Genomic DNA, 26,555 nt, shown 5'->3' on the forward strand with positions numbered 1-26,555 from the left:
TGCATGGATGGATGGAGTAATCAAGAAACCCCCATTATGACATACATCTAGTATATACATAAGAGAATGATGAGAAGAGGAAGAGAGACAGGATGGGCTCCCCCCCCACCCTAAAAAAAAAGAATGTTGAATAGTGATTGCTCCGATGAAGAAGTTAATCCAAGACTGCAGAATGGTGTTCCTCCCCTCAGGAAGAAACAATGCCAAGGGTACAAATGAGACGCTTTTGATGTGTGTGGAAATAATCCCATGGATAAGTGATGTCTCTAAAACCTACTCATCTAGCTGAAGAACTTGTCCCAAAGAATTGTCTGTCTCTGCAACTGATGAAGAATCCTGCTACAACTACTGATCATAAGTATCCGCAATCACTTCAACCTATGAGGATAGATCATGTAAAGAATGAATAAAAGAGTCTAGAACCCTTGTGACAACTGAAGAAGGTAATTCTACATCAAGAAGAAGAGGCAGATCATCAATACTATCTCCCAAATCTATCACTGAACCTGTATTTGGAAGACTAGAAGTACCCTGCTTTCCTGGACCTATCACTATGGCTATGTATGCATGTGGACAAAACTGATGAAGTGACCTCTCACTATATCTATCAATAGAACCCCACATGTCTGAATCTGTTGAAGCACTATCACTGGTGTCACTATCAGTTTCCACACTACATGATGTGCAAAGAGGAGTAGAGGACAAGCTTGTTGAACTTTCCTCAAAGTATACATCCTTCTCCACAAAGATATGATGTATCTCAGGATCTAGAAGTCTGTATGCCTTCACACTGTCTTCATAACCAATAAAAGTACAAGGTCAAGATGTCTGTGCCTTACATCCCCTGGAAGATCTCTTTGCCCATGTAGGACAATAGAAGAATTTGAAGTGTGTTACAATAGGTTTTCTTCCACACCATGCCTCAAAAGGAGTTTTTCCATCTAAGGCTAGATGAGGAGAACGATTAAGAATGTGAGTGGCACTAGAGATTGCTTCAACTTCTAATGATGGATCTAGAGACTTGGCATAAATCATGCAACTTACCATAGACTTTAGAGTTCTGATCCTCAATGCTACAACACCTATCTTATGCGAACTGAATGTTGAAGGAGTCTGAAGATCAATGCCCTTATGTCTGCAAAAGTCCTTAAGTCTTCTATTCACATCCATGTTTCCATTGTCCATGTGAAGTACTTTGATGGCTTTCCTGGATTTTTGTTCAACATGAGCCTTGAAGGCTAGAAACTTGTCCAACACTTCAATCTTGTTATGAAGAAAGTAAAACCAAGTGAACCTTGAAAAGTCATCAACAAAAGTGACTATATAGCGACCCTGGCTGAATGTAAAAGGACCTGCTAATACCATGTGAACCATCTGTAGAACACCTGTTGCTCTAGAAGACTTCCCTCTTTGTAACTTCCCTTCTGGATGTATATCCACTGAATTTGTTGAACACTCACCCTTAGAAAAGTTGATTTGAGGCAGACCTTTCACCATTTGGTATGTGCAAAGTTGCTGAAGATAGCGGTAGTCAAGATGACCATACCGCTCATGCCATAGTTGCATGTTTGAATTGGATTGAGATAACAAGGCCTTTGAAGGAGACTTGGGTACAAAATGCGAGAAAGAGTACAACCTCTTGTGATCATTCACTTTCCCCACTACAACCAAGGAATTATCTTGAAGACTGTGCACTTTTACTGAGTCAGAAAGGAACTCAACTCTATGTCCATCTCCAAGGTGAGTGATTTGGTAGATTGAGAGGAGATTCAAACTTAGGTTTGGAACATAGAGAACCTCTTGAAACTCTCCATTTTCGATCTCCACGTTTCCTTTTCCTTCAACTTCCATTTTGCTATCATTCCCCATGAAGATGTGCGCTACCTTTGAGTGATTCAATGAAGAAAAATCCTCCTTAGAAGAACCCATATGATATGAGGCACCTAAGTCAAATATCCATTCCTTTGAAGAGTTCAAATTAGCCATGAGTGCTTGCCCTTTTCCCTTGGAATCTAAAGATGATCCTTTGTCCTTGTAAGCATTAGGCAATGGAACATTATGTTTCTTCATGATGTTGGTCAATTCATCAATCTTTTTAAGATAGCACTCATGCTCTTCATGACCCGATTTCTTGCAATAAGCACACTTTTTCTTCTCCTTATTATTGTTGTCCCCTTTCTTGTTGGAATTCAAGGACTTGCCTTGTTGATTAGATTGAGGTGTTGTCTTTTTTGCATCCTCAGATTTGCTCTTCCATTTCTTCTTACCCTTTGCTTTGTTTGAAGACTATCCAGCTAAATGTTGAGAACCCTCATTGGCCACCAATGCTTTGGACTGAGGTGATTTGAGAATCCCCATTAATTTCAACTTCTTTTCTTCATCATCCAATAGTTTTGCATATTCATCAAAAGTGGCTTTCTTGTAGGCAGATCCTAAGGTAGTCTTTGAGGTGTTAAAAGAAGATACAAATGTGGAATATTCTGATGGCAGCTTGTTATGGATGAGATAGATTAGTCTGTCATCTTTGGTAGAACTCCCACAATCAGTAAGCTTCATCCTTAGTTCATTCGCCTTGATGATGAAATCCTAAATGGATTCATATGACTTAGGATCTAAGGAAACAAGCTCATCTTCAATCTTGAACACATCCTCTTCAGACACTTTAACAGAAAGGCTTTCGAGGGTATCCCAAGCTTCCTTGGATGTAGTACATTTCTTGATTTGACAGATGATTTTATCATCTACCCCCAAAAATTTATCACCTAGGGCTTTCCTATCCATGGCTACCCAATCTGAAATTTTGCTTGTTGATACATTATCACCTGTTGGTTTAGGAAGAGTACCATCTACATATTGTGAAACTCCATTATGCATTAAGTGATACAACATTTTGATTGACCATGAAGCATAGTTATTAGGAGTTAATTTAGGAAACTTAAAGTTTCCCATAATGTAGAAAATGAAAGAAAATTGCAGAAAAGAGAGAACACAACACCAAAAACACCCCCCTTTTTCACTAAATCAAGAAACCCCCCCAAAATAGATGCTTTGGGCACTTTATCAGTAGTGCGATTACAATGGGCCACTTGCCAATTTTGGCCTTTGTGGACTTCTAATTTTTCTTGTTACAACCTCTTAATGGAGTAAAAATCTGAAACTTTACAAAGTGCTACAATTTTGAAGCATTACAAAGCAAAGAAAGGCCCTATTGCTGAAAGTGACAATTTTGTCCACACAACTCAACAATCTGATGCGAGATCTGGAAAGTAGACAAAAAATAATGCACTTCAAAAAAAAATGAAACCTATTTTTGACTCCAAATGTCCCCATATGGAGTGTTTGAAGTTACAAAATGTAGGATTATCTAAGTACAGTTGCTAAAAAATGAAAATTCTGAACAATCCATGCCCCAAAACCAAAAACTAGCTACACCACTAAAAAAATTAGGAAATTTTACCCAATTTCAAAAAAAATTGCACCGAATTTGGAGTTTGGATGTGCAAGTTATGGCCTCTTAAAGTTGGACTGCAAAAATGAAAATCAATCTGAAGAGGGGTTGCATCAGCGAATCATGGGGTTAAATTTGATGGTCATATGGCCATCACAGAAGTTCAATTTCCCCCTAAAATGACATCCAAATGATCATCAAATTTAGTCTATTGAAAAGATGACATCAACGTCCCCTTAGCCTATGATGATGTCAGCGAATGATGTGTCTGTACTGACTGTACGGAAATTCCAAGTGGCCGATGACTGTATGCTGATTTGGTAGTGATGTGGGATTTTCCATGTACAAAGTGTTGACTAGGACAATGAGCTGGCATTTTATATGGACATCGCCACATGTGCAAAATGACGTGGGGTTTTGTTGAGTGGGCAGAATGTGATTGGCTGCTGTGTTGAGTACAGTGGCAAGTCCACATGTACTGTCTAAGGTGATCTAAACTCCACGTGTATAGTTTGGCGAAGGATGCGTGTCACATAGTGCATAGCTGAGTGAATGAAAATGTGCCACATGGCATACGATTGTTGCGTCCACTCAGCGTTAAATTTTAATGCATGTCTCAACCTGCCAGAGTTTTAATAGCATGCCGAGAAATGTCTTCTCGTTGTCAGTTTCCTTCTACGCAATCGAAATTCTTAATATCATTGGTGGATTCCTTTTATATATCCCACATTCATGGGTTTGGAAAAGTCTGCGCTTTTTATAAAGCGTAGCCCGTAGCAATGAAACCAAAGCACCTCTAAAAGTGGATTGTGGGCCGCAGGTAGTAGTAAACCGCTGTGAGTTGGAAAATTCTTAGTTGATTGAGTTGCTAGAATTTTCAGGAGTACAACCTCGGGTTTATTGAAGTCAAAAATTAAATAAAAAACCCTACGAAATAAATAATAAAATAATCCGCAGGCTGGGGTCTTACGACCCAGTACTGCAAAAAAATTTCTCTGACCAGGCAACTAAATCCAAAAATAAAAATTCAAAAAATACCTAGAAATACAGAGAATAAAATAAATTTAGATCCAAAAATATAATAATCAGATCAATGAAATGATCATACCCAAAATGCAAATCGGGGCCTTCAGGTTCTTATTTGCAAAAAAAATTTGCCTCACAATCAACTTGCACCTAACATAGGTAAATTTATAGTCGATCTTCATCGAATCGATGCTCCAGACACAACGTTGAGGTCAAATTTGGCTCTAGATGCTCCCAATTTCTGTGGATCCTCCAAATTCGTGTCAAGGTGCTGAAGCATGAATGGTCTCGAACGGCTATGTGATGAGAATCCTCCTTGGCTTTGATACCATGTAAGAATTTGGATTAGACCAGAATTCACTCAAGAACTAAAGAACTCAACACAAGCACACAGTAGACCAAAATAGAAAGAGTATGATCAGAATGATGATATTCATTCAATAACTACTTGAGAGTACACTAAGAGTGCCTGAATATAAAGGCCTCAGGAGAGCTTCTAGAATGTATAGAAGTCAGCATCATGATATGTCATACAACCAAGCACATGTCCACCAGATATGGGTTATCCTCTATTAAGCATGGGATTAAGTGTGATGATGTGAGGATAAGCCTACAATGGTGTAGCACGCAAATTAGTGGTGTAGACAACATGTGCTAAATGAGGAGTGCAGATAATTGTGTTGTCATCATGACAACTCAGTGAATGATGCATACTCATGTGTTTTAGACACCATGTGCATAATTAGAGTTGCGTAACTCAATGAGAGTACACAAACTCCTAAGTGTCTCACCTAAAATAATAATTAAATAATGCATTAACCTAAGTAAACTTAAGTAAGTGTAATAAGTAAATACTTATTTACACCAACAATTTCAAACCACAACATAGTTTCCCCACCCTCCACTCATTGTGTTCTTTCCACTAAACATCACTAGACATGCCTATGGTGAGTTGTCTGCAATAGGAGATCTTCCTTACAAGCTCCTTATCTTATGAGAGGAGGGAGAACTAAATATGTAATGGTAGCATCTTGCATAGACAAATTAATGCTTTTTGGTGAGCTTACATTCAACTGACAACAATGCAATATATAAATCAAATCAATAATGTCATAGTAAATACATACCCCTTCAACCAAGCTCTCATCCCCAAGAGGTTGTGATGTATCAACAGGTTTCCTTCCAGTAATAATGTACCAACATGACACCAAATGAAAATAAATATAATCTTTGAGTAAGATTTCCCCTTCTTTCATATTTTGGGGCCATATACCTGAAGTATTCAAATAAATGTCACATAAACTAAAACTTCATAAGGCAGCAACCAAGCATTTTTAGTTCCCCATTGAAATGCAAAGACCAATACAAGGAAAATAATGAAAATGACAACATCTGCATCTTACACAAATGTTCCCATGACATGTGTTTTGACATGAGTATAAGCATCTAATGCTAATTTGTCCAGTCCAAAATTGAACACTTGGAACATGAAAATACCATCATCAATTAAAAATCAAAGATAAACTAGCAAGTGACCCTCCCAAATATATACATAAAACTTTTTATGATTATAATTCGTAAAGAATCCATACCTATGCTTCAAATTTGTCATCCAAAAGAATGTTTTTTGACTTTACATCCCTATGAATAATCAAAGGATGACCTATCATGTACAAATTCAATGTTTAGGGTATTAGTCAAAGCAATTGAAAAGAGAATTTTGATTGTCTCCTTTAATGAAAATATGGTGCTTGCTAGAGTAATTAGTTATTCTTGGTGAGCATTTTTTGTTGGTTGGTTTTGATTGTGGTGTTGAATAAGCATGAGATTTAAGCCATGATATTTAAAGTCAACATGTTTTGAGTCAAGAATGATGTTATGGAGTGGGAATATTCATGGAGTAGTGGATCCAAAATGTATTATGCAGAAATATAACATGCATCTTGTGTATATGCTCTTTTGGCTATCAAGTGTAATTTTGTGCATTTCTAATTTTGTCAGCATTTTTGATGTATTAGAGTCTAGTTTGTTTAGATAGATATTTTTTGTAGTCTTCTTCAGTTCAAATTAATTTTAATTGGCGAAGACCAGATCTAACTTTCTATATATGCATGCTACTATAAGAAGTCAATACAGATCAGAAACAATAAAAATATTATTCTCTACTATATGCATAGTATTGAATATTGTCTATTCATGTTTTATTTATCTTTGAAAATTTTTGAAATTCATTTAGTAGTGTGAGAGCTCTACTCTTTTTAACATTCTTTCATTTGTTACCAAAGCCAAGTTGGTCATGTTTTTTGGGCTAGATCCCCTATGAATGAGATCAATTTATAATGTTGATGCTCATGGTGAGAAGATTTGTAGAATATCATTTTTTGGCAAGTAAAGCAAGCATTCTTACATCAGATATGAAACCCTCAATTTGTGACAAATTCAAGTCAATGCCTTAAAAAAGGCCATGGTGTTTTATCAGAAAAATAAAGCCCCTATAGGATAGAAAGTGTGGGCCCATGAAATTGTCCAAATTGAATTATCATAGGATTTTTAGTGACAATGAAGTGAAGCTTGTTGCTAGAGCAGATGCCACCTCAGAAGAGGTGAAGTCATTAAACTAGATAAAATAACATTATTTAAAGCAGACTTTCTCTAATCATCCAAACTATATCCTTCTGGATGATATAAACCAAAAAAGAACACATAGGTAGAAATGGGGATTCAATTTTGTAAAATAAAATCTCCATCTCGTAAAACTTAAGAATCACAAAATTAGAAGAGAGAATTTAAAGTACAAAAAGTTACTCACCTAGAACAAACATAGCAACAAAATCAATCTCCATGGAAAACTTTAAAACCTAGTACTCTATTTTGAAGTCAAATTAGACATTCACCTATAAATCATTGAGAGAAACCCTCTAAGATGATCATATACAAGATTTTAAGTCTATGCAAGCCTTTGATATTCTAGAAATAAATGGAGCATTGTAAAAGAGAGTCGTGTATAACTATATGCATGTCAAGGTGAGGAGGCACAAAAATTTAGGTTCAGACTATTACCTTCCTCCATACATTGTGAAAACCCTTGATAATACCTAGCTTCTCCATGTATTATTTCTTTTAGAGAGTCCTTGCGAGATTCAATAACCAAATATGTGCCCCGATGCATTTGGTGAGTGAGATTTTGTGCTCTAATTCATTTGGTGGGAGAGATTTTGTGCACCAAAATAATCTGCAAGTAAATACTTTGGAATCCTTGGTAATTTATTTTTTGAAGTCAAATGATTTAAAATTTAGGAGAAATCATTTTAAAAAATTTATGTATTTTATATATCTATCTATATATATAATAAAATAAAAATATTATAGAACTAAATTTATACTTACATAATCTTAAAATCTAAATAAAAAATTTAGAATAACCAGAGAGATTACTATTATTTTGTCAATAATTTAAGAAACAATCTCAATTTGAAATCATCCAAAATCTTCAACAAGATAAGAAAAATAAGTGTCAAAAATTGTAGTTATAATGAAAGAAAAAATATATACTTAAAGCTTAGTAATCTCGCTTTGAAATATTAATTGGCCTTTAGTTTTAATAGTTTGAATTGGGTTCTTTCATGTTTGTTTTTTTATCCCTTGACAACTTTCATATGATGAAATTATGTGTTCTCTCAAGCTTCATTAATAAATAAGCCCTAAATAAAGTGAAGAGATAAAGTACACATGACTAATTATTAGGGACTAATTACCCAATCACTTATTTTGTCATTTATTTGCTATTTGATTTAATCACTTGTGTTTAGGTGACTAATTGTCAATCACTTATTTAATCATTTATTTGGTAATTTATTTAATCACTTGTGTTAAGGTGACTAAGTGTTAATGACTAATTATCCAATCTCTTATTTATTCATTTATTTGGTAGTCTAATTTGTCATTTCTATTCGACTGATCTTGTGATTTTACAAGGTGACCAAAATAGTCACCTATTTGGTCACCTATAATTGTAAATTGTAAAGAAATACTAAAAAATGATAAATTTTAGTCACATGACTAAGATTTTTAGTGGCGTGACTAAAATTTTTAGTCACATAGTCACATATTTGCCAAAATGTACTAGTGGCAATTAGGCAATCATCTCAAGGTAGCAACCTACAAACACAACCATTAGCCCCACAAGTTAGCTTCAAAATAACATGTAATTTTCAAATAGGCCTTTGTAAAACCATTACAGACCCATAAAAATCTAACAAATAGCAAGTACAACCAAAAAATTGATCTAATCACTCAATCAACAAGCAAGTTTAGACTAGGTGGCAATTTTTGCTAGAAGTATGTCATGCAATATTTCTCAATATATGTGTGAGAAAATTTCCTTCCGTGCGATATTTTTGTCTAAGCCAAGCGACAAAACATGCTATAGCGAAGCGATAGAGTTTAGTACTATCGTGCAACACTTTTACCAGAAAAGTATCACACTGTAATTACAAAAACATCATACAAAAGTGGAAAAATATCACCCAAAAGTTGCGGCTTAAAAAAATAAAAATGCAGACAACATGCAAAGAATGCAATGAAAAATAGCAAACTAAAGGACAAAACCAAGTGTTCTGCCCCATGGTGGGCACCAAAAATGTACACGAGGGAAGTGTCACACTCTAAACCCTTTGATCAAAGGGATTCCATGAGTTTGAACTGCTTGGATGTCAGCTTAGAGCTCCCTATCCACGGAGTGCAAGAGAGTATGATTCACATACGAGGGCTCTCAACTGAGCCTTAGGAATGCTCTTCTTGCTAGTAAACCATGCAATGGGAGGTATTCTTAGAGACAAGATGCAAATGTCTACAAAGGATGCCTCAATAATGCAATGAAAATGGAGACTAAATTAGAATGAGTATGCAAAATGAAGCTATGCTAAGCATGGATGAGAGTATTACCACCAACCTAGTTAAGCTATGTGAGCTAAATCATTGCAAAAGAGAAACTAAACTAACATGCAACTATACTAAAATGCTATATGAACTTAAGCTAATATGTGATGGATGAGAGAATGAGACAAGAGATGAGAAGTTCTCCACAAAGCTCCAAAGAAACATGTTAGAAAACCTGAAGCATAACAATACTTAGAAGATGGGATCGATTGAGGGGGAAAGCTCTCTCTCTTTTAAAGTTGTACAGACAATAGAGATCAAAGCCAAGATGATGGAAGATCAATGGTGGAGTTTGAAAATAGGAGTGATCCATGTGCACACACAAGTCAACCAATAAAATATAAGTTGACTTCCCATATAAGAAAAAAGTCAAAAAGCCTATTCTTTTAATTTGAAAAATAGAAAAAGGACTTTATCTGTGCACTTTAAGTGGGTTAGAAGAATGAGGTCTTTTATTTAATTAAAAGGGGATATGTTCTTTTAATAAAATAATGAACTTAGGATAGCATAGTCAAACTATAGGTTATAATCAAATTAATTGATTATTAGCAACTTGGTCTAGGTAAAATGATTAATTAAATTAGCCAAAATGTTGAGAAGGGGGCTAATAGTCTAGATGACCATTTTTAGGTGATTACAAGTATTAGAGGGCTAGAAATCAAGGTAACACATCTAGATACATGGAAGAGGGAGATATGGACAACACAATACATAATTACACATCAAGTGATGTTCAATACTACTCCTATAGAATTTTTTGTCCCTGCATGTTAGGAAATTATGAAAAAGGTTAGATTGGGGAGAAATATAGAAATGGATCTTAAAAAGATGAGTGAGGAGATATCAACACTTGTGATTTTAGAATAATTTGATATAATTGCAAATGAAATTATGAGGGAAGATAGTGTATATTTATCACAAATAGTAAATGAAGAAGTAGCATTGACTAAAGGTGGTGTGGGAAGAGAGTAGTTGGATAATACTGGTATTATTAAAAGTGATAAACAAGTAGAAGTAACAAATACATAAACAAGGAAGACTGGGGTGGAATTTCAATTTGATTTCACACAAAGCTTATCAATAATGCAAACACCAAGGGATAAATCATCATTGCTTTGTACGCCTAAGACTCGAGGTTGTAAGAGTAAAAGTATGAAAGCTAAGGAAGAGATAGCAACAGGTATTCAATCAACTTTGGAGGAGAAATTTCATTCAGTCAAAAGAATAACTAGGAGAACCAAGTGTCCTCTTTCATAGGTATGAATATTATTACTTGGAATATTAGGGGTATTAATACCTCCGACAAAAGAGGTAGGGTTAAAGATCTGTTAGATGCTTCAAAAGGAGATATTATCTTGCTTCAAGAGACAAAATTATCCACTGAGAAATATCAAGAATCTATTGCAAAATGGAAGTTATCAAAATTTGTCCATTTTCCTAGCTCTAGGGCATCAGCACGTATCACCGCTACGTAGAACCCAAGGGCAATCACAAGTAGACTGGTAGATCAAGGTTTGGGATGGCAGTGTGTAAATTTTCAACATTATGATTTATCAATGGAAGTTATAAATGTATATGGGCTGACATTAGTGCCTGAGAAGTTATAACTGTGGAATTTGTTGTCTAATTCGATTACAACAAATCCAGAATAGAATATTATCATTGGAGGTGATTTTAATGCAATAAGAAATAGTAAGGAGAAACAACTTGGCATTATATTCCATCTATGAAAGTTATCGAAGATTTTGATAATTTTATTACTCAGAATGATTTGTTTGAGGTGATACATCCAACGGTATGTTTTCATGGAATAATAGAAGAGATAGTTTTCTCCAAATTGTGGAAAGATTAGACAAATTTCTTCTAGCAGAAGCATGGAAGCTTACAACCCTTAAATTTACATCAAAAATTTTATCATTCTGAGGCTCTGATCATTTTTTGGTAGCATTTTATATGGAGAATACCTTGAATAAGAATTTGTCTTCATAGAGATCATCTTTTAAATTTAAAAGAATGTGCCTAAGGCATCCTTGGTTTTTGCTTTTAATAAGACAATGGTGAGTTAGTGCTCCAAGAGAAAAGGGATCTAGGATGTTTAAATTCTATAAAAAGATCCAATACCTTAAAAGTAAAATAAAGAACTGGAACAAAAAGGTTTTCAAAAATATTTTTTAGGAGAAGAAAGAAATACAAAGGGAGCTAGAAGAGATAAATGAACATATTATTGCACAAGGGTTGAATTCACAATTATTTTCATGTCAGAAAGAAAACAAATCTTAGTGGGAGGAGTTATGTAGTATAGAGGAAGAACATTAGAGACAAAAATCAAGAGATTTATGGCTTAGTGAGGGAGATAGAAACACACAAAAAATTCATGCAATAGCAAGGCAAAGAAAAGCAAGCAAGACTATTTTTTCAATTAAAGAACATACATCGGGTATAGTAATTAGTGATGAAATAGGTACTAAGCAAGAGGGTGTAAGGTTTTTTAAATTTCTTCTTGATCCTTTGGGAGTAATTGAGGGAAGTGATGTCCAAGTTAACTCATTACTTAAAGTTGTTCCAAAAAGTATATCAGATCAAGATAACAGAGAGCTCATGAAACCATTTACGATGGAAGAAATTTGGAATGTAATTCAATATTTTCCACCTGAAAAAGCTCTAGGCCCAGATGGTTTCACATCTTATTCTATCAAAAATGTTGGTATGTATTAGGTTGGGAGTTGATATTGGCCCTGGAAGAATCTAGGAGTAAGGGAGTAATGCTTAAGAATTTCAATTCTACAAATATTGCTATTATTCCCAAAAATGGAGACCCCTGAACATTTGCTAATTTTAGACCCATATCACTCTGTAATACTATGTACAAAATCTTTACAAAATCTATATATTGAAGATTACAATGTATATTATCTAAAATCATCTTGCCAGAATAGGGTGGTTTTTTCCCTAGTAAAACTATGGAAGGAGCAATTGTGGCTCATGAAACTTTACATTACATTAGTGAGAATTAGATACCATCATTTGTAATCAAATTAGATATGATGAAAGCATGTAATAGGGTTAAATGGTCTTTTCTTATTAAGATGTTAAAAAAAAATTGTTTTAGTGATACTTGGTGTAAATAGATTAAAGCATGTATCTCGGGAGCTTACATTTCAGTATTAATTAATGGATCTCCAGAAGGTTATTTTAAGTCTTCTCAAGGAATTCGGTAGGGTGACCCACTATCACCATCATTTTTTATTTTTATGGTTGAATCTTTTAGTAGGGCTATTTCTCATTCCTAGAGTTATGGAAAATAATAAATTTTGGGGGAAAGGAATTAGCAGTAATGCATTCATTGTTTGCAAATGATACATTGTTGTTTGGAAAAGCTAGTGTGAAGGAAGCTAAGCATATCAAGGACATATTAGATCAATATACAAGTCTATTAGGTTAGAAAGTTAATGCAACTAAATCCAAGATTTTCATGTTCAATACCAATATGGTAATAGCTAAAAAGATTTGTAAGGTCTTAGAATTTGAACAGGATTTTCTTCCTCTAACCTATCTGGGTGTCCATTTCTTTATGGGAACTAATAAAGTGTCATACTAGAAAATAATTATTAATAGGATTAAATCTAGGACTACTTCATGGAAGGTTAGGTGGTTGTCATTATTAAGACGTATTCTTCTAATTAAGTCAGTACTGGCTACAATTCCTAACTATTTTTTCTTAGTCTTATCAGCACTATGTTGCATTATTAAATAGATTAAAATAATAGTTAGAGGATTCCTATGGACTGGTAACATGATGGGAGAAAGGAAAATTCTATTAATTTCTTTAAAAGAAATGTTGTACGATAAATCAGAAGGGGGTATTAATCTTCCAAGTTTGTCACTAAGAAATAAAGCATCTGGTGGGAAGTTGATATGGTTCATGTATGAAAAAGAAGAGACAAGATGGTGTAAAATCATGCAAAGGAAGTACTTAGATACATTAGAACCATCTCAAATTTTTACTATGGAAAAGCTCCCAAAAGGATATGCCATTTGGAATTTTATGGTTTCATCAAGAGATTTGGTTACAAGATACATATCATGGAGAATCAACAATGGCAAGAGGGCTTTATTTGTTGGAAATGAGAATGGAGTAACTGAGAGGGGGAGGGGGTGAATCAGTTACTACAAAACATTTCACAGTCCCTTAGATGTCTAAAATCTTGATCTTAGTTATAGATTACTGAAACTTGATAATGCAGCAAATACTAATAATTATTAAGAACTGATAACCAAAACAATTCAGCAATCATGAACACTAGAGACACCAGATTTAACATGGAAACCCAATATGGGAAAAACCACCAATGTAACTAGTTACTATTTTTCACTCTTCTGAAGTGAGCCCTATTAGGAGCCAACCCTGTTAAAGGTTACAAAACACATTGTTAGGTGTGACCTTGTTAGAGGATTTAATCACCTTGTTAGGAGTGGCCTTGCTAGAGGTCTTTAGAAAAATTCAACTGAACTGTCACCTTGTTAGAGAATTTACAATAGGGTTGTTAAACCCACTCTGTTAAGAGATTTTGAGTTCACTGTTACAATGGTTAGAAAGCAACAATGAAGTGACCTGATATAATGTGCAACTTATCTTTGCTGATTGCAGATCTTTGTTATGCTTGACTGGATCCTTACTGATCACATACAACTTTGTAGCTCCTTCAACGCATCTGATCCTTCATCACACTTCTTCAACATTCGCTCATATGTTCAATATTCACTTATTCCATATCCATACATTCGCACTCTTATGCATCCAAACTCTTACATCTTACGAATTCACAACTTGATCTTTCATATATACCTTACAGATTATCTTAGTCGGCTCTAATCACTGATCAATAATCAAACAAATACAATAGTCGGCTAGAAAAAATTACAAACCAACAAATCCCTTTACTGGTCGACACTGCTTGGTTAATACTATTCAGAAAATAATTCCTGTGTTAACCGACTGAGCTCGGTTAATACAGCGAACTCCGTGACATCCCTTCAATCGTCGGGAGAACTCGGTAAGTATAGATGGCTGAGTGAGCTCGGTAGAAACTGTCTTTGCCAAATTCCCTTTGGACACCGAGTGAACTCGGTAAACACTGACTTTCCTTTGCTTACCTTCCTAGCTCGGTAAACACTAACTTTTCTTCGGTTACCTTCCCAGCTCAGTAAACACTAACTTTTCTTCACTTACCTTCCCAGCTTGGTAAACACTCTGTCACAATTTCCTTCGATCACCGAGTGAGCTCGGTAAGTACTGAACTTCCTTTGTTAACCAAGTTAGCTCGGTAGAAGCTATCTTTACAATGTAATATACAGCAATGCTCGGTAGACTCTATAAACTACTATGCTTACCTTCTGAGCTTGGTAGACTCTGTTTGATGACTGATATGACATTTGTGTAACATCAGAGACAACACTCAATTAACCAATTGTATCCAACAATTTCCCTCTTTGGCATTGATGGAAACACAACATGTCATAGCAGAATGAAATTTGAAAACAAGTCTTTCTCTTACAGTGCAGCACAATATGTCAACATACTACTTCTCCCTCTTAGATAGAAACTTCTCCCTATTTTAGTAATCTCCCTCTGTGAAGGAATTGTATAACAAAAAGATATGACAGTTTTATTCTCCCTCTACAAATGCTTACAAATTTCAGAATAGATATTACAATTTTTCTCTCCCTCTTTGACAACACATGCCAAAGACAATACAACACAATAAAAGCTCTTCTTCATATGCCAAAAGTACTTTCAACTGGATTACAATGTACCTTATGTACATATTCATATGCAATGACTTCAATACTCTGTTGCATCAACTTGATAGATTTTTAACTTTTCATAGGTTGATGCATCACTTAAAACTTTATTTTAGTGAACTTCAGATAGGGGATTGACCCCTAACTTACCTCTGAGATACAAGAATGTATCCTTAGGTAGTGGCTTTGTGAATATGTCAGCAATTTGTTCCTTTGTATGCACATATTCCAGTCTGATCTCCTTGTCCTGCACCAATTCTCTGAAAAAATGATATTTTATTGCTATGTGCTTGATCTTGGAATGCATCACTGAATTCTTGGATATGTTGATTGCACTAGTATTGTCACAGAACATAACAACTGGTTCTTTGATTTCCATCTTCATTCCTTGTAATAACTGCTTAAACCAAACAATGTTGGAACAGTTTACTACTGCAGCAACATACTCTACCTCTGTTATAGATTGGGATGTACAATTCTGCTTTTTGCTTGTCCAAGAAACCAATCTCTTTCCAAGAAAGAATGCTCCTCCACTTGTGCTTTTTCTGTCATCAAGATTCCCTACCCAATCAGCATCAATAAAAACTTTCAAATCCAAGTTACCTCCAAGTTTGTACCATAGTCCATAATCTTCAGTTCCTTTCAAATATCTCATTATTCTTTTGATTGCCATTAGGTGAGTGTCTCTTGGTTTTGCTGAAAATCTTGCAACGATACCAACTGCAAGAGCAATATCTGGCTTGGTATGAACTACATACTGTAACTTTCCAATCATAGATCTATACAATGTTTGGTCTACTTCTTTGGATTCATCATCTTTGATAAGTTTCAATCCAATACACATAGGAGTTCCAACAGGTTTGCAGTCCTCCATACCAAAAAATTTCAATATCTCCTTGATGTATTTTGATTGAGTAATGAAGATGCCATTCTTATTTTGTTGAATTTGAAGACCAACAAAGAAATTTTATTTCTCCAAACATAGACATTTCAAATTCCTTATTCATTTGTTCTAAAAATTCTTTGCAAAGATCATCATTCCCTGTGAAAACAGTATCATCTACAAATATCTCAGCCAAGACAATCTTATTATCTAATCCTTCCTTTATATACAAGCTACTATTATCATTAGTTCTTTGAAAACCAATCTGAATAAGATAGTTATGCAATCTTTCATACCATGCTCTAGGGGCTTGTTTCAGACCATAAAGTGCCTTGTGTAATTTGCAGACCATGTTCCTTTTCTCTGGATCAACAAAACCTTCAGGTTGTTCAATGTAAACCTCTTCATCCAGTATTCCATTGAGAAATGTTGACTTGACATCCATCTGATAAACTGTGAATCCTTTGTGAGCAGCATATGCAAGTAAGGTTCAAACTCCTTCCAATCTTGCAACAAGAGCAAAATTTTCCCCATAATCTATGCCTTCTTCTTGAGATTATCCTTTGCATACCAATCTAGCTTTGTTTCTGGATACCTTACCATCTTCAGTCAACTTGTTTCTGAATACCCACTTGGTTCCAATTATATTCTTATCTTTAGTCCTGGGTACAAGAGTCCATGTCTTGTTCTTCTCTATCTATTCTATTTCCTCATTCATTGCCTCAATCCAACTATCATTTGCCAATGCGTCTTTAATACTTCTAGGTTCAAAATCAGCAAGTAAACAAGTATTTTTCAACTTACTTCTTGTCAGGGTTCCTTCATATTTGTCTCCAATGATCTGATCTGGTGTATGATGTCTTCTGACATATTTAGCTAATACAGGTTCTTTACCTCTTGAGACAGTTTTATTGATATCTACTTGTGCTTCAATTTCATATTTAGGATGTTCTAGCTCGGTTGCTTTAGACTCATTAGACACTTGCTCGGTAGTGTTTGAATGTTGCTGTGGCTCGGTTTGAACTATTTGCAACTCGGTTACTGAAGACTCAGGAGTTGAGGATCCTTGAGTGAATGGTATACTTGGTATAGTATCAGGTTCAATGTAAACAAATCTCTTGTAGTCTTCAGGTATCTTTTTGCTTTCTTTTTCTGATTTGTCTGCAAACTCATCAACTTTCACATGTGCACTTTCTATGACTTTGTGAGTGGATAGATTTAAACATCTATATGCTTTGCTTTTGCAAGAATAACCCAAAAATATTCCTTCATCACCTTCTACATCAAATTTTCCTTTTCTAGATTCTTTCAAAATATAACATTTGCTTCCAAATATTTTCAGATAACTTACATTGGGTTTGTAGCCATACCATAATTCATAGGGAGTCTTGAATGAATCCTTCTTCAACTATACTCGATTTAAGGTATGAACTGCAGTGCTGATGGCTTCCTTCCAGTATTTGATAGCAATGTTTTTTTCTATCATCAGGGTTCTTGCACAATCCATAATGGATCTATTTCTTCTTTCAGCTATTCCATTTTGTTCTGGAGTTCCTGGTGTTGAAACCTGCCTTTTAATACCTCTTTCAACGCAGAAGTTATTGAATTCATGTGAAATGAATTCATCACCTCTGTCTGACCTTAAACATTTCAGCTTTTTCCCTGTTTCTTTTTCAACTCTTGCCAAATACCATTTGAATTTCTCAAATGCTTCTGATTTATTCCTTAGATACATGACAGTCATCATTCTTGAATAGTCATCAACAAAAAGAATGAAAAACTTTTCTCCAGTATAGATTTCTATTCCAATGGGTCCACATAAATCAGTATGCACAATTTCTAATATATCTTCAGACTGATATTTTTTACCTTTAAAACTAGTTTTTCCCATTTTACCAATCTGACAATTCTTGCATAGACCAACCTCAGGTTTCTTGATGTTAGGAATGCCTCTTACTTTCTTGAATTTGCTTATTTTTACCAAATTGTCAAAATTGACATGACACAACCTTTTATGCCATAACCAACTCTCTTCAATTTGAGAAATAAAACATGAGCATTCACCAAATTCTAGATAGAACAAGTTACCTTTAGTTTGAGTGCCAGATCCTATCAGTTTTCCTTGCTCATTCAAAAATCTCGCCTTTCCATGCATAAATTCTACCTTGAATCCAGTATTTAGTAACTGTGCCACACTTAGCAAATTATGTTTGAGACCTTCAACCCAGTAGGCATTATTACATATGAGTTCTTTAGATAGATAGATTCTTCCTCTTCCTTTTATGAAACGAGGTTCATCATTACCAAACCTCACACTGCCACCATCATAGTCTTCAAATTGATCAAACTTAGTTTTATCACCAGTCATATGATGTGAGCAACCACTATCTATACTCCATGTATCATTCTTACTTACATGAGAGATAAGAGCCATTTTATCTTTGTCATCACTATCAGAGTTATCTTTAACAGCAATATAAACAATTTCATCCTCACTATCAGAATCCTTAGAATTTTCAGCCATGAAACATGATTTCTTACCTTTGTTCTTGGATGATTTAAAGTCTTTCTTGCCATTCCATTTGTGATCTTTCTTTTCATCATTGTTTTGCTTGTTTGGGCATCTTGCTACAATATGACCAATTTCATCACAAGAAAAACAGATTAGAGGAACTTTACCTTTGTATTTTCCTCTGCCTCTAGAATATTTCCTGGCTAGTAGAGCTTCAATCACTTCGAGATCACTGTCTGAACTTTGGCTTGATTCATTTTCACTTTCTGACTGTGATTCTATCTTCTTTTTGCTTTTCTCTTTGAGTGAGAGCTTGGCTTGAAATGCTAATTCAATGTTTTTGGAGGCTGGAACATAGTTGTCAAAGTTATCTAGTTCAAATGCAGTTAGTCTTCCGACTATGGCCTCAAGATTTATCTTATGATTTGCTTCACACCTTCTTTCATGTATTGCAGAGACTCTAATTGCATAAACGGGAAGCAAGGTTCTGAGAGCTTTGCTTACAACTGTTGCTCCTTTGATGTCACCTCCAGCTGCCCTGATTGCACTTACACATGCTTTAACTCTTTCAACATACTTTGCAATGTTTTCATCCTCTCTCATCTTCATTTGATCAAATTGTCCTCTTAGACTTTCTACTTTTGCTATTCTCACATTATCATCCCCTCCATAGATCTCCTTTAGCTTGTTCCACATGTCAAAGGCAATTTTGCAGTCCTTAATGTCATCAAATTCTTCATAGCTAAGAGCAGATGCTATGTCTATCATCATATTGTTGTGAGTCTTCTTTTCAACAATATCATTAACTGACAGTGTGCCAGAAGGTTCTTCATATTTTTCTTCAAGGTATTTCAGTCCAGTATCACCAACAGTAGCCAGATGAAGTTTCATCAATTCTTGCCATGCTGAGAAGTTATCTCTGTTAAGTTTTGGAATTTCTTTTCTATAAGACATCTTGATCTTTGGCTTAGAACCTTGAAATCCTTTCTTGCAAGAACCAAAAGCTCTGATACCAATTGTTGGAAATGAGAATAGAGTAACTGAGAGGGGGAGGGGGTGAATCAGTTACTACAAAACATTTCACAGTCCCTTAGATGTCTAAAATCTTGATCTTAGTTATAGATTACTGAAACTTGATAATGCAGTAAATACTAATAATTATTAAGAATTGATAACCAAAACAATTCAGCAATCATGAACACTAGAGACACCAGATTTAACGTGGAAACCCAATATGGGAAAAACCACCAATGTAACTAGTTACTGTTTTTCACTTTTCTGAAGTGAGCCCTGTTAGGAGCCAACCCTGTTAAAGGTTACAAAATACACTATTAGGTGTGACCCTGTTAGAGGATTTAATCACCCTGTTAGGAGTGGCCTTGCTAGAGGTCTTTAGAACAATTCAACTAAATTGTCACCTTGTTAGAGGATTTACAATAGGGCTGTTAAACCCACTCTGTTAAGAGATTTTGAGTTCACTGTTACAATGGTTAGAAAGCAACAATGAAGTGACCTGATATAATGTGCAACTTATCTTTGCTGATTGCAGATCTCTGTTATGCTTGACTGGATCCTTACTGATCACATACAACTTTGCAGCTCCTTCAATGCATCTGATCCTTCATCACACTTCTTCAAAATTCACTCATATGTTCAATATTTTCTTATTCCATATCCATACATTCACACTCTTATGCATCCAAACTCTTACATATTACAAATTCACAACTTGATCTTTCATATATACCTTACAAATTATCTTAGTCGGCTCTAATCACTGACCAATAATCAAACAAATACAATAGTCGGCTAGAAAAAATTACAAACCAACAAATCCCTTTACTGGCCAACACTGCTTGGTTAATACTGTTCAGAAAATAATTCCTGTGTTAACCGATTGAGCTCAGTTAATACAGCGAACTCCGTGACATCCCTTCAATCGCCGGGAGAACTCGATAAGTATAGATGACCGAGTGATCTCGGTAGAAACTGTCTTTGCCAAATTCCCTTTGGACACCGAGTGAACTCGGTAAACACTAACTTTCCTTTGTTTATCTTCCTAGCTCGGTAAACACTAACTTTCTTCGGTTACCTTCCCAGCTCGGTAAACACTAACTTTTCTTTGCTTACCTTCCCAGCTCGGTAAACACTCTGTCACAGTTTCCTTCGATCACCGAGTGAGCTCGGTAAGTACTAAACTTCCTTCATTAACCAAGTTAGCTCGGTAGAAGCTATCTTTACAATGTAATATACAGCAATGCTTGGTAGACTCTGTAAACTACTATGCTTACCTTCTGAGCTCGGTAGACTCTATCTGATGACTGATATGACATTTGTGTAACATCAGAGACAACACTCAATTAACCAATTGTATCCAACAATCCTAACTATTTTTTCTCAGTCTTATCAGCACTATGTTGCATTATTAAACAGATTAAAATAATAGTTAGAGGATTCCTATGGACTGGTAACATGATGGGAGAAAGGAAAATTCTATTAATTTCTTTAAAAGAAATGTTGTACGATAAATTAGAAGGGGGTATTAATCTTCCAAGTTTGTCACTAAGAAATAAAGCATCTGGTGGGAAGTTGATATGGTTCATGTATGAAAAAGAAGAGACAAGATGGTGTAAAATCATGCAAAGGAAGTACTTAGATACATTAGAACCATCTCAAATTTTGACTATGGAAAAGCTCCCAAAAGGATATGCCATTTGGAATTTTATGGTTTCATCAAGAGATTTGGTTACAAGATACATATCATGGAGAATCAACAATGGCAAGAGGGCTTTATTTTGGGAGGATTCCTAGAATGGCTACCCATCTATAAAAGATTCTAGTTTCTTAGGGGAATGGAGACAAATATTTTATGATCATTGGGGTAAGTGTGTAGCTGATTATATAAAGAAAGTGGATATAGTATCAGGACAAGCTAGTTGGAAAATGTCAGATCAGCTACCTATTCTAGATGAGACAAAGAGGGATTTTATAAGGTTATGCAATTCAAGAATAGTTATGATATCAAACCAACTAGATGAGGTGATATGGGTGCCACATCAGGAGGGGAGGTATACGGTGAAATTGGGATATAAGGCTGCCAGAATTTTAGTCGAAGGAAAATTAATTTCAAGGGCATATAGATTTTATTGGAACTTGGTTATAATGCCAAAGGCTGGGTGTTTTACATGGATTTCTCTGGAAAAAAAAAAGAATACTGACTAGAGATAAACTATAGAAATTAAATATTGTGAAAAAATTTCAATGTGTAATGTGTTCAGAACAAGTTGAGACAATAGGTCACTTATTCATTCAATGTAAAGTTGCTCAAAGATGTTGGTTATTTATTCTTTAAAGACTTAAAATTATGATGTCATTACCAAATGCTTTGTGGGATATGTTTTAGGATTGGCAATGTCTAGAGAATCATTCATTCTACTCACATTTATGGAAATGTATTCCAACCCTAGTGATTTGGGCAATATGAAATAAGAGGATTTTTAGGGAACAAAAAGAAAATATAGAAGCAATTTTATCTTTAATAGAATCCTCAGTGGTAGAAGTGGCTTTGGATTATATCAGAAATACTACAGAACACACAGTTGTTATAGGATGGGATATCTTGATGCCTAATAACTGGCAAATATTTGCCTTCTCCAAGCTATAGTTTTATTGCCTCTGGACCTAAAGCGGTAGCAAATAGTGCTAATGTTAGATGGATTCCTCCAATTGTGGGGGTGTTAAAGCTTAACTTTGATGGATTCTCAAGGGGAAACCCAGGGGCTTCAGGGATTGGAGCTTGTATTAGAGATCATTTAGGGAATGTGTTGGCAATGGTGGTGAAAAAGATTCTGTTAGGAATAAATAATATTGTAGAGCCTTTATCACTATTATATGGAGTAGAAATGGTGAAAAACCTTAACATTTCTCACATTCACATTGACAAAGATTCTATGGTAGTAATTAATGCATGTTCAAATAGAAAACCAAGGAACTGGAGGATTGGATATATATTAAAACAAGCATGGGAAATTATAGACTCATTTGAAGTTAAACTATGTGCTCATACTCTTAGGGAAGGAAACAATGTTGCAGACATGTTATCAAATCTAGGTTGTGATCAAAAGGAAGAAGAGGTAGAATTGCAAAGGTTTCAATCGATAAGATGTCCTCAACTTTGGTAATTGAATAGGATAAGCAGAGAATTTGACATAATTAAATGTTAATAGACTCCTGTGGATAAAATAGAGAAGGTAAGTTTGATTACAACAATCAAGACTCCATATTTACCAAATGGCCAATTTTATCTTCAAGCCTATGATTCTCTGATACATTAGCAAATTCAAGATGGGGTGAAGGATGTCAATGTTGGGGGAACAATTGGTGAAGGACAACTAATGAGTTGGGATGAGCATATTATGCTTATTTGACACATGCTTAATGGTTGGTGAGGTAAGTAATGTGATAGGAAATATAGTTCTAGCACAACTCAGTGTGATAAGACCTATATTTAGCTTTTATACACATCTTCCATTGGACAAGAGGATTGAGGTAGGATAGAAAAATGAATCATTTTTGTTGGAGCACAACAATACTGGTAGTTCTTTTCCACATTGCAGTTAAAATGATCTAGTTTAGAACCTGAGTAATTAGTTGAATCTAAAGATGGATGTATTTTTGTATGCTTAGAAAAGTTCACTTCCAAATATTTTCCAAAAAGCAAAGCTCCCTTCAAGAAATGGATAGCTAATTATGTTTGATAACCATCTGCCATTTATATTAGTGCATGATCATATTTATCTTGGAACAATTTAATGTGTAATATATTACAATTTTGGATGGGATAGATCACAGAGATGCCTTCCATTTTGTAAAATCTTTTACAAAATACTTGCTATCAAGGCTCTTGTCAACAAGTTTCAACAATTTTTCCATATTGACAGACAATGAGTTGAGAATTTCATTGTTTTCTTATCAGCGAGTGGAGGAGATGCAATTTCAATTCAGTAATGAGTGATAAGTCTTCATACATCGATGTATGTTATTGTGATAAGAATCTATCGCTATGTAGTGAAAACACACAAAAAATAGCGATCAAAGATAAAGTAAGGAGGTCACCATGAGATATAGTGATTATTGCTAATCGAAATGACAAGGTTCAAGCTTTGGTGATTAGCAATGAGATGAAAGTTATCATTATGATATGTAGCAATTATCGATGATCAAAGAGTGAATAGATGTGCTCTGGCGATAAGCAATGAAGCTTGGTGATCGCTATAGTTTATAGCGATGGATGGATGTATTATAAAAGAGGTATCGCTATGAGTTATAGTGATAAATTGAAATCGATCATGGATCGCATTTTGTGCAATGGAGATATAGCGATTATTTCTAATCAAAATGACAAGGTTTCAGCATTGGTGATTAGTAATGAGATTGCCATGAGATATAGCGATTATCGCTAATCAAAATGAAAAGGTTTCAACTTTGGCTATTAGTGATGAGATGAAAGTTATCATTGTGATATGTAGCAATTATCGGTGATCGAAGAGTGAATAGATATGCTCTAGCAATAAGTGATGAAGCTTGATAATTGCTATAGTTTATAGCGACGAATAGATGTATTATAAAAGATGTATCACTATGAGTTATAGTGATATAAGTTGAAATTGATCACAAATTGTATTTTGTGCAATGGAGGTATAACGATCAGCGATGAGCAATGGAAGTTTCACCATTGTTATAGCAATAGACATGAAATTGAAAACAATTTGCTATTTGCAGGATTAAGATATAGCGATTGGAAGGGAGATATATTTTTATTGCTAAGAGCTACAGTGATCACAGAGATAATTCATGGGGTGACTTCTGATAGTCAATTCATTTGTTACAATTATCAAAATGGCTTTATGTTTTGATTCATGTGAGAGAGTAAATGCGTGAATGCAATATGTTTGGTAATAAAAAGGCAATCATTATTGGTTTTTGTTCATGAATTTTCAAAAGGAAGCTATGAAATTGTTGTTTGACATTGAGATTTTATAGAGAATTGTACCAGAAGAAGTTTTTAGAAGGTATCATGGAGAGTTTTGGTTCGACATAGAAGAGGAAAACAAAGAAGGTTAAATAGGACAAAGCTGAGAAGAAGCAGATGACAAATAATGAAGTGCCACCTAGAAAATTGAATAAAGATCTCATTGAGTAGATGGATTTTGTAGAATTTTGCAGGGAAGATATATTGGTAAGAATGTAGAATTTTGTAACTAGGAATAGCGATTGCAGGCAGGAGGAGTTTTGGAGAACATTTTTGGGTTTCAAGTACTATAGTAATGGTGTGGGATATAATGTGCAAAATTGTAGAATTTTTTGGTAAGATACAAGTGGTAATAGATTTGGGGTTGGAAAGAGTTCAAGGACAACAAAGAGGTTATTCCAATGTCATTGGATTGGATAGCAAGGAAGATTTGATTGGGGAAAGAAAGTGTAATGCCCCGCCAAGAGATCCAAAGAATCTCACTAAAATATCACTAAGTTTGCCAAACAATTTTTTTTAAAAAAAACATGAAATATAAACCATTCATAATATTTACGGAAGCAATAGCAAAAATTCAAATGAAAGTCAACATAACATACTTAACAGATTACTTCTTCATGAATCCCTTAACGTTGTATCACATCTAAATTAACTATTCATCTAACATCCCATCCTTATGAAATAACAATGATACATCCAACATTGTTAAACCATATACAAGTGTCCTTTTTGTAATTACATTTTCAATTGTTCAATCATCCATTGCACATGTTACAAGGTATGAAAGGCTTAAAAGAACATACATCTGTGTAAATAAAGTACATCATCATCCAATAATAACTCATGATGCTGATAAAGTAAATGAAACCACATGTCATACATGATACATCATCATAGGAGATAACCATAAATCACAAACATAAATATTTAAGTGCACGGTTCCTCCCAGCCGTAAATAGCATCATTAGACCATTGTGGATCTTATCCATCCCTTCGTGCGTAACATTCCAAAGCACCGAAGAGATCATCGGTATTATCATAGTAGGAATGTCACTCCTAAAACATCCTACTAACATGCAATAGTAAAGCATAAAGTAACATCATCTAACATATGCAAATCAACAATATAAAAAACATACCAATAAATACATCCATCATAAGGTATATCATCTATCATAATGCTCCAAGAATAGAATGAAGATAAATGCCAACCAAGAATGCATCAGCCATGGTGTCTCAGACGGATCTCAAATGATAAGAGTGGAAAAAACACTACCACCCGACCGCGTGATACCTAAGTAGTCCACTCCCACTATGCTGAGGAGATAATCTCAAGTCCCAAACAGGCTATCCAAAACACATAGCACCAATCTCCATAAGTCCAGGAATCTTAAAAGTATACTAACTCAAAGGTTCTAATCACAAAATCGACATCTAATCCCAGAGGCACAACAATAAGTACACCACCAAAGGTACACAAAATGTATAGAGGAGACTCAGGCTACATACTAGAGAGTGTCATCACATGGCTGCTTGAGTTACCCTGGACTGGTCTCTCATTAGACCCTAGACCCTCAAGCGTTGAGTTACCCTAGACTGGTTACTTTGAACCCCGGACCCTCAATGTGGCACATGTGGAAACCAAGAAGCCCTCTCAAGAAGACGAGGCACTTTTCCCATCCTTAGTCTATACAAGCACTCAAGGCATGGGTGGTTTAAATATCTCTAACTTATCTTTTTAGTGTGTTTCCCCTCATAAATTTTAATTATTAGATTATCACTTATTACATAACTTGCATTAGGTTACCCTGGTACTGACCACTTTGGGCCCCGGACCCCTATGCAAGCCACTCCCATAGTCATGTACCTAGACAACCTCTCCTAGGCACATAAATCCACAGTTGTGTCCCATACC

The sequence above is a fragment of the Cupressus sempervirens genome, chromosome 11 (genome assembly GCF_028749045.1).
Source record: "Cupressus sempervirens isolate cs-2001-9-10 chromosome 11, ASM2874904v1, whole genome shotgun sequence".
Classification (NCBI taxonomy): Eukaryota; Viridiplantae; Streptophyta; class Pinopsida; order Cupressales; family Cupressaceae; genus Cupressus; species Cupressus sempervirens.